The sequence below is a fragment of the Melospiza melodia genome, chromosome 29, assembly GCF_035770615.1.
Source record: "Melospiza melodia melodia isolate bMelMel2 chromosome 29, bMelMel2.pri, whole genome shotgun sequence".
Taxonomy (NCBI): Eukaryota; Metazoa; Chordata; class Aves; order Passeriformes; family Passerellidae; genus Melospiza; species Melospiza melodia.
In genome coordinates, this window is record NC_086222.1 from 6,355,533 (window position 1) to 6,374,639 (window position 19,107).

A 19,107-nucleotide genomic window follows, 5' to 3' on the forward strand; every position below is an offset into this window, starting at 1 on the left:
AGGAGGTGGCAGGTCCCCAGCTGCAGGAGTCCTGCACAGACACTCCTGGGACATAAAACTCCCACTTGAATCCACAGAGAAGAAAAAGCAACTTTTCCTTCTAAAAATAACAGCGGATGTGCAAAGCAGTGGGCAGCAGCCTGCCTGCACCAGGTCTCCCAGATAAAATCCTTAAGGATTTTATCCCTTGTGACCTTCTGAAATCTCTCAGGTGATCCCCCTGTAAATCCAAGTGGCTCCCCTTTGGCCACCCTTTGTTCCCAGATCAGGGCTGCTCTTTTGAAATACAGTCCTTTAAATCTCAGCTCATCTTTGAGTTAGAGGGCACAGAGGACACTCGTCTGTAGGAAAACGAGAAGGATGAATAATCCATTTCACAAACGATTTGGAGATTTCAAAGTCTGGCTCTGCTCCCAGGAAGAGCTGCAACTGGAAGTTGTGCAGTTCACGGGGTGGAAAATTAGAGCAAAGAGCTTGCCTTGGGTCGCACCATGTTTCACTTCCATCCTCGTTTTTCAAAATCTGTTATCGCAAGCTATGAGGCATGGAGGGAAATCAGAATGAAGATGCAGCTCAGAACAGAAAATGCAGATATTGAGTGTTACATTCTCTGCATATGGAAGTGGGGTTGGATGATCTTTAAGGTCCCCTCTAACCCAAACTGCTCTGGGATTCTATAATATTAAAATGAGTGGAAAATTCTGCTCCTTCTCACAATAATTTTAACTCATCTTGCTAAAGACTGGTGAGACATTGTACAGATTGGAGAATCCATCCAAGGAGGAGTTAAATGAGTGTTTCTACAGGGTGTTTCCATCTCTGCAGGTGTTGGAAGCGCCATCATTGAAGATTTCCTTTCGATACTTTCCTGAACAAGAAACGCCTTGGTGGCACCAAAGCTCACAGATGGAGGGAAGAGAAGGCAGGAATAAATCTTATTATTGCCCTGCAAGGCTGGGAAGCTGCTGTCTGCATGAAATATCACCTGGGTGGCTTTTGGGGGAGCTCCTGGCCAGATGAGCTCTGGGATAGTGCAGAGCAGGCTGTGGACTCGCTCCAGCTCCTGCTGTTTACCAGAGCAGGGCGGGATTGCTCAGGGCTGTGCTGTGTGAATTATCAGCTCTGAAGATGAAGTGGAGTGAGAATTAGCAGGTTTCTGCTATAATTATTGTTTGCTTGGATTTTTACAAGTGGAAGAGATTGTAAATATGTGCATTTTTTTTTTTTACACATGTAAGATTCATATTTAAAATTAAAACAAATTATTCTGAAAAACAGCCTAAAGTGAAGTATATGCAATACAAACACACAAAAAAAGTGGCAGGGGGGAGGCAGGAGGGGTTGGAGATGCTGAGATGAACAGACAGGGAACAGATCATCTCTGAGGAGAAAATGTTTCACACACGTGCCCATCTTGTTATCCCAGGAAGGTGCTTAAAAATTCACTTACTTCTCTTTCTATATGTGGAAGCTTAACAAAAGCTCCCCTCCATGAAAATCTTGGCTACACTATCCCCAGAGTCAAGGAAATGCCTAGAAAGTTCATTTACCCATCACAGAAGAGGCCAGTGACCTGCACCACTGCTGACAACAACCAGCTGGTGCTTTTCACCTGGGTTTTACCCAGCAAAGCAAAGAACCATGAAAAATGAGATTCAGTCAATATTTACAGCCCTGCAAGTGCTTTGTCAGGCCAGGTGCAGGCCTGGAGAAGGCCCAGGGAAGGGGCTGTGCCCTGTCAGACAGACCCCGTGGCTTCTCCCCTTCCCTGCTGGAGCAGAAGGGAGGCTCAGAGGGGACTGGGATTATTGAGCACGGATTTTGCTGTTTGTTCTGTCACCAACTCCTTCTCAACGCTCCCCACTGCAGAGTCAATGGCTGCCTGGTGCAAAAGCCCGGTCCAAGAGCAGATGAGCACATTGCAGCCTGCTGTGTTAATTAGCAGGTAATGAGAGACGCTGTCAATAAACTCAGCTGTGTCTGACCCCCCTCCTGGGCGCTGCCTGCAGGACTCGGGGATGAGGAGCCCTGCTGGGGTCACTCAGGAGATGATGTGCTCTCAGCCCACAGCAGAGGCACAGCTCTGGGAGAGCACACACAACAGCAGCAAATGCCTTTCACTCAGGTTCTTGGGGACAGCTGGGGGAAATGCTGTTCCACCTGGTTTGCTGGTAGAGGAGCCCTTGCTCAGGGTTCAGAGCTGGTAGTGTAAAGCCAGGAGTCAAAATGAAAGGAACTTCATTATCATTAATCAGGAGTGGGACTCTGTGATCCTTGTAGATCCCTTCCAAGTCAGTGTATTCCAGTATTGCATTATTCTCTAAGTATAGAATTATACTCCCCTGGAGCAAATCAGTGGAAATCTCTCCCCAAGGATTCCCCACTCTTGAGAACTTATCCACGGTGGGGATAAATATCCCCAAAGAAAAATAAACAAAAAACTCCATAAACAAAGAAATAAGGCTATTTTGCAGCTTAAATCAGAGCAAATTTCAAATGCAGGTCCCTTCTCAGGCTGAAATCCTGAGGAATGGTGAGAGGAAAGTCCCCAAACAGCAACAGTTGCCTGGGCCACGTCCATTTCTGACTTGAGGAAAAGCTCACTGCCTGCAAGGTGGCAGGAACATAACCTGTTTGAGCCTTAGAGAGAGACACATAACCATCATCATCATCATTTTTAAGGAGCACTGTGCACCACAGTGCCTTACGGACACCTATAAATTACCCAGCACCCGCCTGCCAGCTCAGCCTAAGCTTGATATTGCCTGCAGTAATTATTTGGATCAAATGCAGTTTATCTGCTTCATATTTGTGTTTCTGTGCTCTCTGGTAACTTATAAATGTCATTGCAGTGTTTATTTGTTATAATGAAACTTAATGACGTTTGAAACCGATGGCTGTGGTTGCAGGCTGCAGGTTCGAAGTAATCTCTTCATCTTTGAAGCAGGAGGCCCAATGATAACATTAAATTATCCCACAGAAAAGGAAGATGTATGCAGACAGATATTCAGGCCTGTGTATTATTCATTGGAGAGATGACTAGCAATGAGCCACAGTGCCTAAGGCGACGGACTCAAAGCATTGTCACCCAGCAAGGCAAATGTTCCTGTCCAAGGGGAGCCAGTTGTCAAGCCACGAGCCCAAGTGCATCTCAATCTGTTTTATTAAACCTTCGAAGGCATGCTGGGTGCCAGACACCCATTGTGAGATGGCTGGCAGGGGAGAAACGAGGTGGGGCTACTGTAAAACAGCAGAGCTGTGCCAGGAAGGGGAGCATCCAGCTTTGGGAGGCATCAGAGGGGTGGGTGTCAGAACCCAGGACATCCCTCTGGCTGCCCTGGATGGCTCCAGCCCCTGCCAGGGGGCTCAGAGACCTTGGCACAGAGCCCAAGCCCCCTGTGCCTTTGATTTTGACCCATGGAAAAAATTACCAACCTTATATGAGGAATTACAAGCCACAAAAGTTTAAGTAGAATGATAGCTAGTTTATCACAGAGTGAAAAGTAGAATTTTGGGGTTTTTAGAATGGGGGCTTGGGGTCTCAAGATGGAGGAATTTGGGTGTGCCTGGTCCTTCCTTCTCCTTCCTAGCCTTCATCTTCTGCTGTGATGGTGGCACTTTTGGATTGGTTTAAGATAGGAACACACTGTCTAACATAGGTGATAGGTATTGGAAAATTATTGTAAATAAAGTTCACGTACTTTTTAATATAAAAAGGCAACACTGCCCTGAAGGCAGGCAGTGTGCCATGGACTGACCTGCTGAAGGGACCTCAGCAGGCCAGGGAAAGAATGTTATAGATAACAGAAAATAAACAACCTTGAAAACCAGAGCAGAAGAATCCTGACTCCTTGGTTGCTGGGCTGGGAAAAGAGACTCTGCCACATCTCAGGGTCAGCCAGGACCACAGAGACCCCCGAGAGCTGGGGAGCAGAGCAGGAGCTTGGCAGTGCTGGGACCCCACTCCAGGCAGCTGCTGGGTGCTGAAGGCTGCTCTCCCTCCATGCAAGACCCAGAATAAACTTTTCTTGCTTTGCTTCAGGCACTGCTCCTTGTCCTCCCTCCTTCTGAATAATTTCCTCCCTTGGTTTCTATTTCTGCGTGTATTTATAGACTCTGGTCGTGTCTCCCCTTGAGCCTCCTCCAGACTATATAAATTTACCTCCTCCAGTCTCTCCTCTTACAACCTGCTGTCGAATCCCTGGGCCATTCCTGGCACTGCAGTCAGAATTCTCCCTGGTTTGCTCCGTGCTCCCCCCTGCAGGTCCCGTCCCCCCGCAGCCCACGTGGAGCTGCACAATTACTGCTGCTGAGCACCTCGGGACCTGCTGAAGCAAAATGCCCGTGGCAACAGCCAGGAACATCTTTCCCTCAGCTCCCTCCGTGCTGTCAGGAGTGTGGAAGTGCCCAGCACTCAAAGAGCTTTAACCCCTGCAGCACAGCTGAGCTGTGCAACTTGTGGTTTGTGAGCTGCTTTCCTTCACATGGGCTGGTGCTCCCACACCTCCTGCTCTGCTCATCCCCCAGGAATATGGAAACAGCCTCACCAGACCTCTCCTCACAAGGGCAGCGAAGCTTTAGGGTCTGCAGGAAAGTGGATCCCAGTGAAGTTTGGCTTTTTGTCTTCACCTGCTCCTCCTGGCCAGGGTCAGACAGGTCTGGAAATGCCCTGTGCTGCAGCACCTGCCCCCAGCAGCAAAGCTGCATCCTCTGCTCTGGCCCTGAGCAATGGGACAGCGTGGCCAGAGGGTGAGGGAAGGGGCTCTGCCCTGCTCAGATGAGACCCCACCTGCAGAGCTGCCCCCAGCTGGGGGGTCTTCATCATTGGAAGGACATGAACCAACTGCAGTGAGCCCAGAGAGGTCATGGAGATGCTCCAGGGCTGGAGCCAGGCTGGGAGAGCTGGGGGTGCTCACCTGGAGAGGAGAAGGCTCCAAGGAGAGCTCAGAGCCCCTCACAGGGCCTGAAGGAGCTCCAGGAGAGCTGGAGAGGGGCTGGGGACAAGGGATGGAGGGACAGGACACAGGGAATGGCTCCCACTGCCAGAGGGCAGGGCTGGATGGGATATTGGGAATTGGGAATTGTTCCCTGTGAGGGTGGGCAGGCCCTGGCAGGGGGTACCCAGAGCAGCTGTGGTTGCCCCTGGATCCCTGGAAGTGTTGAATGCCAGGCTGGACAGAGCTTGGAACAGCCTGGGACAGTGGAAGTTGTCCCTGCCATGGCAGGGGATTGGAACAAGATGGTTTTTAATGCTCCTTCCAACCCAAACCATTCCATAATTCTTTGATTCTGTGTCACCCATAAGTCTCTCTTCTTTGCCAGGGCTGTTGTGTGAAGCCATTCCACATCCCTGAACTACCCTGAGGGTGCCAGTGTTTGGAGCTTCAGTTTAATGTGATTGCAGGGTAAGATTGTTTCCCCCAGATCCTTCAAGGACCAGCCCATGGGGCACATCCATCACTGGCATCTCCTCTGTACCTGGCACCAGCAGGGCAGGGAGGTGACCCCTGCAGAGGGCAAACCCTGGTCAGTGCTTTATTCAGTGAGCACCACGAGTGCAGGGAAGCCTGGGCAACTCTCTCACTTCACCCCGCTGAGCACCTGGATGGCAACCAGAGACCTTTACTGGCAGACAGGCTACCTGATGACAACTGACAAGAGAAATTCATCTTCATTGCTCACAGTCCTTACACAGCCAGAGCTGGAGAACCCCCTGCAAGGATCCCACCACTGAGAGCCCATCCCAGCCCCCAGCTCTGATTTCCCTATGAACAGACCTCTTTTCCAGCTGGGAGAGCCTTGGATTACCTGGCACAGCTGTCCCTGGGTCCTTGCAGCCCCCAGAGCCTGGGCAGGTCTCCCATCCACACTCCCACTGGGTCTAACATTGCTTTAAACCTCGGTGACATCGATTAATGAGGAGGAGAGACCTGTGCAGGGCCACCTGCAATGCCCTTGATGGAAACCCTTGAAAAGGGAGTTAATTCTGGACTCTGGCCGCGCTCGGCTCGGAGGGGATGCAAGCTCTGCCACCTCCCCAGCAGCTCTGGGAACAAACAAGTTGACAAATGAGGCTGCCTCTTAATGAAGCTGCAGCCAAAGTCAATACTCGGCCCTTCTATCAGGGCACAGATCAAAGATGGTCTCAAGGGCAAATGGCCTGGCAGGGGTGGGACAGCTGTCACTCACAGGAGGGAGGGATCGCTCCAAATGAAAAGGAGCAGCCTCAGAAGCAGAGGGAGACAAGGGCAACTTGCAGAAGCAGAAAGGAAAAGGATTTAGAAGAGGAGACATGCAGAAGGTGGGGGAAGCCTTTCTTCCAGGTCTGGAGTGCTCTGTCTGCAGTTAAATCCTGTTATTCTCTCTGTCTCCACCATCACTGCTGCACATCCAGAGCTACATCCTCACAAACCTATTTCATCCTCACAAACCCGTATTTCATCTATTTCTCTGCAGAAGTTTTTCTTTTCCTCCCACCCAGCTGACAAAAGATGAGATGGAGAAGGATTAAGGTTCCCCCATCTATTTACAAGTATATTGAGGGGTTTAAAACTTCACCTCCAAGTTAGGTGCACTTGGGGTGATTTTCTGTGGGCAGGGATGGGCAAGAAGGAAGGAAAACAGCACAACAGATAAGGAGACCCCTCCCACAACAGCAAATCAGCTCCCCAAGCTGTTGGCAGCTTGGAGGAAGGATATTCTCACCGGGTGGTTGAGCTTTAGATCCATCAATGTCCACTGCACCCTCCAAGCCAGCACTTCAGGCTGTCCCCTGTCCCACAAGGCAGCCTCACCACAGAGAGTGGCTGGGACAGGAGCCCTTTGGTGGATGGTGGGAGCTGGGACGCACCTGGGACAGGCCAGGAGCCCTTTGGTGGATGGTGGGAGCTGGGACGCACCTGGGACAGGCCACCCCTGATCCCAGCCTGGTTGGACAAACCCCTGGATGCAGTTCCATTCCCAGCTCTGGCTGGCTGGGAGCAGGCTCCTTGCGCAGGGATTGTTCCCTCATGTCTGGGAGGTGCCACAGCCCCTGGCCCAGCAGGGATTGCACCCTCAGCTGAAGGTGAGCCCCCCCAGTCATTCCCTGTCTCCAGAAAAATCCATGGCACCTCGGCTCTCCCTTTGAAAGCTCCAGGATTGAACACTGGTCTGAGCTGATGGCAACAACGACCCAGCACACTTATCTCCAGGTCAGCCTAAATATTTCATTTAGCTTCTAAAGGAGTCAATGCCTTTCTCTCTTTCTCCCTTTATTTTAAATCTCGGAATGCTACTGACTCTCATGAATATTGATGAGGATCATTAGTCACTGAACATTTCACTTCCCTTCTCTTTTCCCGTCTATATAAAAGCTTCATCTTTGTTAAAGGGAAAAAAAAAAAAAACATCTCAAGTTATATCTCTGGATATGCTTTAAGATTAGCTCCATTAATACATTTATAGAGGAGTAAATACCCATGGGAGCAAATAAAGGGTATAAAAGGGCAGGGAAATACTGACTCTGAGACTGGTGCTGCACTGGAGGGAACTGGGAAGGTTTGTGGCTGATGTGCTTTGCCCTCTGAAGGATCTAAATAATCCTTGCATTGGCTGCCTGGCCCGGGGGATTCCCCTCACACACAATCCCTGCCTGTCCTGCAGGTTGTTGACCATTCCCACTTTTTCCACCTTCATCAGCCTCAACCTGAAGGCTTCAATCAATCTGAGTGAACACAGGTGGGAGGGTTTGGTCAGATACATAGTAATAATTTGGGGCAAACAAGAAGAAATAATTTGGGATAAATAATTTGGGGCAAACAAGAAAAGCAGGACTTGCAGCATTCAGCTGGATACTTCACAACCAGATTTCCCTATTTCCTTATGCTAAGAATTTTTAGAAGGGTTTAAAACAAGTCAGCTCAAACGCAGCTGCTTGCATTGCTGGGTGCTTGGCAGTGCCTTTCAGTCAAATCCAACACAGTCCCACTCCACTGAGGAATGGAAGCAGGATCACTGTGCTGGCCTGAAACACACAATTTCATCCCATTTTGCCATTACAGCAGTGAACCAGAGCTGCCTCACACTGCTCCTGTAAGAAAGGAGCTTCATGCTGTGGGTTGGGACTGCAGGGATGGTGTTATGTGGCACACAGGGAAACCCTGGGGAAGGAGCTTCAGAATGAGTTATTTAAGCCTTTTCCAAGCACAGCAAAGCCACCAGCTCCCCAGTGCCCAGAACACCAGAGGGTTTCATCTTCACACCAGTCTGAGCTCCCACCCGCAGCCTGCTGGGCTGGAAGTGCTCCAGCACTCCAGTTTCTGCTCACAATTGCACAGCAGATTTCCTTGTGCTGGTTCAAGATCCATTTCAATGGCAGGCCTGGCTGTTTGTCGATCTGAGGGTGTCTCAGGGTGGGACTTACAAGGCTGCAGTGGTTTTAATTGATATTCTAAGTGACAGGAGCTTGGTACTGCTTCATTGCTCCAGTCTGGGCATCAGCAAACCATCTCTGCCTGCAGAAAGCACGTGGCTGCCTCCAGGAGAGGGAGGTTGGGGATCCAGAGCAGGCAGGAACAATCCCGCTGTCTCCTTGCAGCCATGTCTGTGCCACACAAGTGCCTGTAAAATAGCAGAAATGATGCTCTCCCTTTCTCCAGCCTTGGGTAGAGATGTGCTATCACAATATTATCCCCTTTCTGACCAAAATCTGGATTGTTTTCTTGAAAGCAATGGCTTGAGAGCTGGAGACTTCCACACAGCCAGGCTGTCGTGTCCATGTCAGGGGAATTTACTGTGGTTGTGTTCACAGGGGTCTGAGGATGAGGGAAGAGACGAGGATCTGACTCCATGTTTCAGAAGGCTTGATTTATTATTTTATGCTATATATTATATTAAAACTATACTAAAAGAATAGAAGAAAGGATTTCATCAGAAGGCTGGCTAAGAATAGAACAGGAAGGAATGATAACAAAGGCTTGTGGCTCGGACTCTCTGTCTGAGCCAGCTAACTGTGATTGGCCATTAATTAGAAACAACCACATGAGACCAATCACAGATCCCCTGTTGCATTCCACAGCAGCAGATAATCATTGTTTACATTTTGTTCCTGAGGCCTTTCAGCTTCTCAGGAGAAAAAATCCTAAGGAAAGGATTTTTCATAAAAGATGTCTGTGACAATTTACAGAATCATCAGCACCTGACTCAGTGTCAGAGCCAGCTCTGCCCGTCCAGGCTCTGCTCTGGTGGTCACCACGTCCTTTAGTGGTGGCCTGGCAGGGCTGGGTTATTGGCTGGACTCAGATCTTTGAGGTCTTTTCCAATCTAAACAGTTCCATGGCTGTGTGTCAGCTGCATGACTGGGGTCACTGATCACACTGCTGCCAGCAGCCTCCCTGGCAGGGTCCCCATGAGGGAGGAAAGCTCAATACACACCCCGGGCTGCAGCAGCAGCTCTGCAGAGAGGAGAAAACTGCCAGCAGATACAGCTCCAAGGGAAACTCAGCCTGGAGCAGTGTGGAGGTGGGAAAGGCAGAGCTGCCATCTCCAGACAGAAGCCTTGGACCTCCTGTCACTCATGTCCCCCATCTCCAGATTAAAAACAAACTGGCCCAAAGCCCACAGCACCAAAAGATGGCCAGGCAGCTGTGGCAAGGTGAGGTCCACAACCTTATCTCTGCCAGCTTCCAGGTGCAGTTCACAGGACAAGCTTTTACCAACAACTTGCCATATTCCTCAGGTGCACAACCCATTTCAGTGCCAGAAAGGAACTAAAGGGGCATGGCAAGAGCAATGGAATTCAGGTGGCTGAAATAATCTACATCCCACCCTAGATATTGATCCATGTATACAAATAATGGAATCCCAGAATGGTTTGGTTGGGAGGGACCTTAAAGACCATCCTGTTCCACCCCTTGCCATGGGGCAGGGACACCTTCCACTGTCCCAGGGTGCTCCAAGTCCTGTCCAACCCGGCCTGGAACACTTCCAGGGATAAGGCAGCCACAGCTGCTCTGGGCAGCCTGTGCCAGGGCCTCAGCACCCTCACAGGGAAGAATTTTCTCCCAATATCCCATCTCACCCTGTCCTCCTTCAGCTTTAGGCCATTTCCTCTTGTCCCACCACTACCTGCTCTTGTGAAGAGCATCTCCAGCCTAAGACTCCTGAAATGTCTTTAGTGGGCTCTCCAAAGGCACTCCCTGCAAGGGAGCAGTGCATAGACCCCACAGGATCCAGGTTCTGCTGAACGCACCTGCAGGCTGAACTGCAACAGAAGCAGCTCCTGAAATGTCTGATGCTGCTACTCAGGGAGTGAGGAAGGATCGTATTCATTTATTTAAGACCATGCAGCAATAGCTTTCCACAGGGGACTGCTGCTCAAATCAATAGATAAAATGATACCCTTCAACCATTAACTGCTACAACAACACTGTTACCGTAAAGCTCCCGAGCTTTGATCAGATTTATGACCAGCAGAGTTGTTCAGCCGTTCCACAGCTGCTGCATGACTGGAACATCAGGGATGGAGCTCTGCTCCCCCTCTCCAGAGGAGCAGAGAGCAGCAGGGAGCTGGGGAGAACAAGCAGCAGGTAACACAGGAATGCATTCCCTTGGCAGCATCCTCGGGAATGAGCGTGCTGCACCAGCCAGGACTCAGCTCACAGCCACAGAGCTCCTGCCTTATCCAGTTCTCCAGCTCACCCAACCCAGGCACGGTTTCCCTCTGACACCAGACACTGATTTTCCTCAGGTTTCACTTACATCCCTGCCTTGTTCATCTCCCAGACACACAAAACATCACGGAAATATCAATGAGACCTCTGAGATAACAACGCATCCTTAACAACTCCTTAAGAACAGCTCTATCCACTCTCCTCTTCCTTCCCAACGCCTTTGTCAGATAAAGAACAAAAGGCTCAGTGCAGCTCACCCGGAGCTGCCGGCCCTAATCAATGCATCAATTGCTGAGTGACAATGCTGGGTGAGGGAGCACCCCCATCACAGAGGGGGTGGCACCTTCACTGGGAGTGACAGCAGTGTGAGGAATGCAAAGTTCCCACTGCATCTCATGCTTGGAGATCAGCTGATAACAGAGCCTCCATCCCTGGAGATCAGCTGATAACAGAGCCTCCATCTCTGGAGATCAGTGTGGTGTTTGTGAGGTCCCCAGGACGAGGGAAGAGATGACAATTTGACTCCATGTTCTCAGAAGGCTGATTTATTATTCTATTCTATTCTATTCTATTCTATTCTATTCTATTCTATTCTATTCTATTCTATTCTATTCTATTCTATTCTATTCTATTCTATTCTATTCTATTCTGCTATACTAAACCTATACTATAGAAAGAGAAAGGATACATCAGAAGGCTTAACAAGAATGAATAATAAAAACCTGTGACTGACTCAGAGAGTCCCACACAGCTGGCCGTGATTGGCCATTAAGAAAAAACAATTCACATGTTTGGATAAACAATCTCCAGACCACATTCCACAGCAGCAAACACAGGAGAAGCTGAGGCTTCTCATCTTCCCAGGAGAAGAAATCCTGGCAAAAGGATTTGTCAGAAAATATGACAGTGATTGATCAGCTGATAACGGAGCCACCACTGCTGCACCCCTTTGTGCCAGGGTTCCTGCAGCTTGCAGCAAAGCCTGGCAGAAATCCCATTTCCAGGGGGCAGACCATGCAAAACCCAGAGGGCAAAGCTGTGGGAAGATGCTGGGGTGTGGTTGGAGCTGTTTCTGGGCTCTGCTGTATTGGCTGAGCAGAGCCAACACTGCTTGAACTAAACCAAGTGGCAGGTTACAGGTCTGCTCCCAAAGGACAGACCCTTCCCACTGTCAGGCCAGAGAACCAAGAGCAGTTTGACCTTCTACAGCAGCACTGAGGTTGTTGGCATCTGGTAGAGGAGAAAGGTCACATTTTACAGGGATAACAGGACTAGCTCCCATCTATCCTTGAGGCTCAGGAAGATTCATGCTCAGCCTGTGCTGCTGCAGATGTAAAAGTCACTTGCAAGATCCAGATTAAGTGTTCCCATAAATCCAAGTAATTCTGAGGTAGCAACTGCCTTGCTGGGCTGTTAATGGGTGGCACAAATATGCCACTGTGCCTCAGTGCCACGCTCTAATCAGAGGTTTTCCTGGCAGGAAGGGTTCACTGAACCAGTTTGAACTATGGCAGGAGCAGAAGAGGCGGTCAGGCAGGGAGACATTTGCAGCAGAGGCACAACCAGCCTTTCTGAACAAGCCATTTTCCCCAAAAGAGCAGGGACTCCATCCCAGAGCCCAGCTGGTTTCTCTCCAGGCAGTAACACGGGGCCTGACAGAGACAGGAGCTGCAAATCAGACTGTTGGAGAAAGGATGCTCAGGCTCTGGGAGGAAAAAATATTGTGAGTTCTTTGTTCTCCACTGGAGAAATGGAGGGGGATTGTGGGATGGATGATGAGGGGTGGGACATCAGAGAGACACGGAGCTGCTGGGGTGAGTCCAGAGAGGCCATGGAGCTGCTCCAGGGCTGGAGCCCCTCTGCTCTGGAGCCAGGCTGGGAGAGCTGGGGGTGCTCCCCTGGAGAGGAGAAGGCTCCAGGGAGAGCTCAGAGCCCCTGCCAGGGCCTGAAGGGGCTCCAGGAGAGCTGCAGAGGGACTGGGGACAAGGGATGGAGGGACAGGACACAGGGAATGGCTCCCACTGCCAGAGGGCAGGGCTGGATGGGATATTGGGAATTGGGAATTGTTCCCTGTGAGGGTGGGCAGGCCCTGGCACAGGGTGCCCAGAGCAGCTGTGGCTGCCCCTGGATCCCTGGCAGTGCCCAAGGCCAGGCTGGACAGGGCTGGGAGCAGCCTGGGACAGTGGGAGGGGTCCCTGCCATGGCAGGGGTGGAATAAGATGATCATTAGGTCTCTTACAAGATAAACCATTCCATGACTCTGTGATTCTGTGGCTGAACTGGGCACACATCTGCCCACAGCCCTACAAGCAGCAATGCATCTATGCCCTGTGCCCACCACATTATCCAGGATTTCGATATTTGTGACATGCTTTAAAGCTTTAACCCACTTTGGTGTTTAGATCCATCTCCTTCCCTCTTTGTCCTCCTTGGTGTTTCCCGACCTCAGCTGCTGCCCAGCTCCCCAGGGACCCCAGCTCTGCCCTGCTGCAGAGGGAGCTGCAGAAGGAGCTGCAGAAGGAGCTGCAGCCCTCGCTCCTGCAGGAGCTGCAGATTGCCTCAGAGAAGCTATTAAGAAGCAGTCAAATAGAGCAACCTTTCATTGACAAGGCACTCGGCCCTTTAAACGATTCCAAATAGTGTTTTCTTTTTATTGCTTTCTGCAGTTTAACAGCCCTGATTTCAAGTTACTTTGGCTTATGATAAACTCCAGATCTATAACACCTCTATTCTCTCCCTCTTTGGTCTCTCTTGCCCGCTTCTTCTTTATGTTTTTATTAAAAAAGATCCAGGAAAACAGATAGCAGATTAAAAGGGAAACAAATTGAAATGGGTCAAATGTATCTTGCTTAGATGACAGCCACCCCATTAGATACTTTTAAACAGGACAAATAATCCTTTTGGAAGCATAAGTGGGCTTTTACATTTATTCTAAATTACAAACCAAATGATTGCAGCCTCAAATGGAAGCACTGGCTAATTGCACTAATATCTCACTAATTCCAGCACCAAGGAATGGGGGAAAAAACGAACAATTTTCACCATTTTACCAATTATTCAATTTAGGCCAAGGTACATTATGCAAACCCTGGGCTGAGCTTCCTCTCCATTTTGTGATCTATGACAAGGACTGGAATTCCAGTTATTAATAATGGAGGAGCTATAATTATTCTAAGGATGGGTATGAGATAATTACAAGCCATAAAACCAGCTTTCATATGCAGACACAATTCTCTCCCCATTTCTGGCAGCACCAAAACCTTGCTGCAGACTGGAGACACCCTGTAGCTCAGGACAAACCCCTCACACAGAGCTGCTCACAGGTCATGATGTGAAGCCAGAGCTGGGAACACGAGCAGGAACAGGAGGAGCTGCCCAGCTCTGCAGGCAGGCAGGGGCTGGTCAGAACCAACCTTCCAGAGGCTGGAATTGGGTGATCCTGAAGGTTTCTTCCATCCCAAACACTGTATGACTCCATGGTTCTGTGATCCTAGAAGCTGCAGTCTGTGAGGGCTGCATGGATGCAGGAATCACCCCAAACAGAGCAGGCTGGTGGCTCTCCTTGCATTTAGGCCACCACTGTCCCTGTCTCTCTGGGCCAACTCACCCCTGTCCCATGTCTGAGGTTTGTGGATGAATTCCATCTTTCCTCCTTCCCCCAAGAACTAGCTGTTGGAGCAAGGCCAGAGGAGGCCATGGACTTGACAAGAGGATGGGAGCACCTTCCTGGAGAAGATTGGGTTGTGTGGAGACCTCATAGCACCTGCCAGTGTCTGAAGGAGCCACAGGGAAGCTGGAGAGGGGCTCAGCCAGGAACTGTAGTGACAGGACAAGGGGGAATGGGTACAAATGGAAATTCAGACCAGATATCAGGAAGAAATCCTTCACTATGAGGGTAGAGAGATACTGGCACAAGTTGTCCAGGGAGGTGTGGATGCCCCATCCCCAGAAGTGTCCAAGGCCAGGTTGGACAAGTCCTTGAGCACCCAAGTCTAGTGGGAAGTCTCCCTGAACATGGCAGGGGAAAGTTGGGACCAGATGATTTCAACCCTTAACATTTTGGATTCTATGAGCAAAAGAACAGAGCTTTCCATTAGTGCCTTCAAATAAGATCCCAGACCTTCAGAACAGAAGAGTCAAGGTGATTGCAGCTCAGACTGCAAAATTTTCAAAGCCTCACTCCTTCCCCTCCCAAAACTGAAGACTGTTTTATGCTGCCCAACAGCCCCAGGTGGCTTTTAAAGAAAAGTTGTGTCCCCAGGATCCGGGCAGCCCTTTCCTGAGCTGATTTCTGCAGCCCTGACCAGCAGAGGTGACCTGCCAAGCTGTCCCTCTGGCACAGGAGGCAGAGCTCTCGTTGCTGTGTGGAGCTGCAGCTCTGCAGCACAGGCTGCTGGCTCTGCTGTGCTTTGTGTGGTGAATGGAGACACCTTGAATGCACAACCCACCAACGGAGAGCGGCTGCTGCCAGAGATAACTGCGGCACAGCCTCCTCCTGGCACAGCAGGCAGGGTTTGCATCCCTCTGAAGAGCAGGGCTTGTCCTTCCCTCAGCACAGATCATTAACCACTCACTGCTCCAGGAGGAAGAGCTTGCACCAAATCCTTCTGTCCCTTTCCCTGCTCCGTGCTGGGCACGGGGATGGAGCCCACCCCTCATACTCCAGGAGCTGTGTCCATGCCATGGAGATGCCACCTGTGAGGACATGAGAGCCAGCAAAGTGACTGGAAGGGGAGGTCAGAGGAGGGCAGGAGCTGCCCTGCTGCCCTGCGTGGGGGGACATTGTTGTAGGAACTTCCAGCAGCTGGTGGCTGGTGGGAACAGGTGGTGGAGGTGAAGGCTGACACCTCTCAGTGCTTAATCGCTCCCGTTAGTAGCTTTATGAATGGCAGCCAAAAAGTGCCATAATTGCTGCAGTGACGCTTGCTAATGACTCGAGTTGGATCTGGCAAGTAGTCAAAGGCAGGAGACAAGAAGTAAAATTGCAGGAGCTAGCATCTGAATTCCTGCCTTGGACCATTGCAGAGGAGAGCAGAGCAAGCCCGGCTTGGGACCTGCAGGTATGGACAGGGAGCATGATGGGTGAGCAGAGAGAGATATTGCAGCACACCTCTGCCTGCTCCTGGGGAGAGAACTGCATGAGAAAGGAGAAGTGGGAATAGAAGAACAAGCCCAAATTTTCAGAGTAGCTCAAAATCCTTTTTCTTGGGAGACAATGGTGACCAACATCCTAGAAAACATCTCCCTACTCCAAAATCACCTGGAATCAGGGTGGCACAAGCCCTGGGAGAAGCAGGGTAAGTCAGCTCACAGCATCACCTCCAGCCCCAGCAGCACCTCCCTTTCCCTGCAGGTGCCTCGGGACATCCAGGCCACCCATGGTGGCTCCCACTGCTCCACCCTCGTGGCCATGGGAGAGCTGTTCCCAAGGAGCAATCCAGCCCCTCCTGAGCTAACAGCACGCTCCTCCTGATTATGTATCTGTTTCTGAATGTTAACAAACAGTTGGCAGCAGCTGATTGAGTGGGTTATTAGCAGAATGAAGACAGATGGCGGAGGATTAACTCCAGAGCATCTTTATTGCGCGGCCGTCATTGCAGACAGCTCTCCCTCTCCCTCTCCCTCTGTCTGCAACTGTCACCAGCTCCATTCCACCCCACAGCTCCCAGTGCACACCAGCGCGTGGGCCCAGCACGAGACGAGCCCGTCATCAATCACATGAGCACAGAGCAGCCACGCTGGAGCTGTGCCTTGCTGCTCCCCAGCCAAATTCCACCCCCAAATCCAGACTTTTCCTGCTGAGGGCTTTACAAAGCGAGAAGTGGTCGCACCTGATACAGCACAGCAGGGCAAGGACAGTGCCCAAACGGCGTTTGCTGTGCCCATCACGTGGGGCCTGACAGCTGGGAGAGGCTCCAGCATTGCACCTGGGCCTGTCTGATCACTGCACAGAGAGTGAGATGAGGAGCTCATGGAGCTGATGGAGCTGACATGGGCAGAGGCACATCCATGTGTAGGGGGATAGAATATAAGTAAATAAAGGTAGTATAGAAGTAATCTTACCCCCTAAACAGTTGCAGCTGGGTTAATTATTAAAGAATAGGAGCACGCCTGATGTTAACAGGCCACAGCTGTAGCTGATGATAAGCGTGTTATAAAAGAGTGGATTGGTTGGGTGAGGGGAACTGGAGTCAGTTGGGTACTGTGAGGACAAGGAAGAGTCAGTGCCTAGAGGAGCTGCCTACATGAAACATCAAGGAGGTACAAAACTCTGGCAATATGGAACTCTTGCAGTGTAATGACAATAGAACTCTTGTAGTATAATAACGACAAATGGTGACCCCGACACGGTTCAGGATTTGGGGAAAAGGACTAGAACTTTTGCACTATAATGACAACATCCATGGACACTGATCTTGGCTCCTCATCCTGGGGCTAGCTCAGCTGGAAGAGCCACCTCTGCAGCCAGCTGTGCTAATGGACATCATCCCTTGCCAGCTGCTCAGCAAAGAGCACAATGCCACCAAAGGCCCTTGCTGGGCACCTCTAACCCAGACCTATTTCATCCCACTGGGAGAGGCTGCCCAACTGATCTGTGAGCATCCAGACTGGATCTTCTCTGTGAAGACAGCCAAAACCACTACGTTCACAGAATATCCTGAGTTGGAGGGACCCACAGGATCATCCAGTCCCACTCCTGTCCCTGCCCAGACCCCCCAACAGTCCCACCCTGTCCATCCCTGGCAGTGCTGTCCAAAGCCTCCTGGAGCTCTGGCAGCCTCGGGGCTGTGCCCATTCCCTGGGCAGCTTGGGCAGTGCCAGCACCCTCTGGGGACAGAACCTGTTCCTGAAATCCAACCTAAGAAGTTATTTCCCATCAGAAAAAGATTCTTCCACAGTGTCAAGGTTTCTAACTCCTCTTGTGCTTATCTCCCTCCAAGCCATTGTAGATGTCTCCAGTAAATGACAGGAAGGTTCTAATGATCCCTGCAGTTTCCTCTGGGATGGAGAGCCCACGCCTCATATTATCCCACTGCCCCACTGCCTTCCTGTGCTTTCCGTTCCCTCAGCTCCCTTGTAATTATTAATAGAGCTGCTCTTCAGCCTCTTTTTAAAGGGAGAAAAAGCTATCACTTGGCACAAATACAAAGGGGGAGCTGCTCTCTCTCCTCACCCTGGCAAGAGAGCTGTCCCAAAGAGTCTGGCTCAGGCACCTTGGGCAGGAAATTCCTGTGGATGACCAGACACTGACCCCACCCCAGCTCACACACCATACAGCGTGGATCTGTACTGCAATCCACCAAAACCCTGGGAAGCTAGATGTCTGCAATTGTCATCTGTAACTGCTTCTAATGAAAACACAAGTCCTAGGTGGTCTTTGTAGCCATGGAAATCCCCCTGACTTTTGTTTTTTGGCAGATTGTGCCTTTAAACATAATGGCCCTGCAGCCTGCAGGGGCCAGAAACTGGCTGCATGTCAGGCAGGAACACTTTGTTCCCTTTCCCTCACAAAAGCTTTACTTTTGGCCTTTCATGTTTCTTTGTTCTCTCCACACAAAGCCACGCTCAGCCTGAAAAGGGGGCTCACTTTGGCTGATGCAGGCTCTGAATCCATCAGGGGACAGAGCAATCCCAAAGGACTGGCAGCATGCCCAGGGTCCTGCCAGCTCTCCAACACCCTGAGAGCATCCCCAGGGTCTGGGCACAGCCACAGACAGCCTGTGCAAGAGCCTGGAGGGACAGAAAGGTACCAAGAGGGAGGCTGCACCTTCTCACAACACTCCTGTCCCACGGGGCAGCCCCTTCCCATTAAAAACATCCTCTAATCAATGTTTAAAGAGCGTGTGGTAATTAACAAGCATGAGGTGAAGCCTTGTGAAGTACTTTCCCCATGTTATCAGCTCAGTATCAGGGCTCCCGGGAACGTGAAGGAACCTTTGATCTTCTAACTGATATTTGAACCATAAACTTGCCTCTATGAGAGTTTTACTTCATGGAAATAAACTCACCTTTTACTGCATGAAAAGCAGACACCCCCATGGCTAACTGCTGGATAAACTCCATCCCATGCAGGGAAAAAGAATCATGCAATAGTTTGGTTTAGAAGGGACCTTCAGGGTCACCCAACACCAGCAGTGAGCAGGGACACCTTCCTCTAGACCAGGTCACTCAGAGCCCCATCCAGCCTGACCTTGGATGTTTCCAGAAAAGGAAGCCCAGGAGGGCAAGAGATCACACCCTTTGTCCAAATTATTTCCAATCAGAATCCCTTAAAAGGGTTAAATCCATGCTTGGGTCAAGTTTCCAACTCCCAGAGTGACCTCACGGAAGCCGAACTCCCTGTGGCACATCCTGGAGACCCTCCCATCTCACAGGGCTCTGGGCTTCCTTCTCTCATCCAACATTAATCAGAGGGGGCTGCACCAGGGCTGGCTCCAGGAAAAGAAGCTACCAG

The 19,107-nt window shown here is 50.5% G+C and overlaps 1 protein-coding gene across 3 annotated transcripts in view; it reads right to left on the reverse strand.

Moving 5' to 3' along the window:
* The window catches only part of KIRREL3 (kirre like nephrin family adhesion molecule 3), a 417,878-nt gene that overhangs the window by 124,561 nt on the left and 274,210 nt on the right, over positions 1-19,107 (reverse strand). The window lies entirely within an intron of this gene.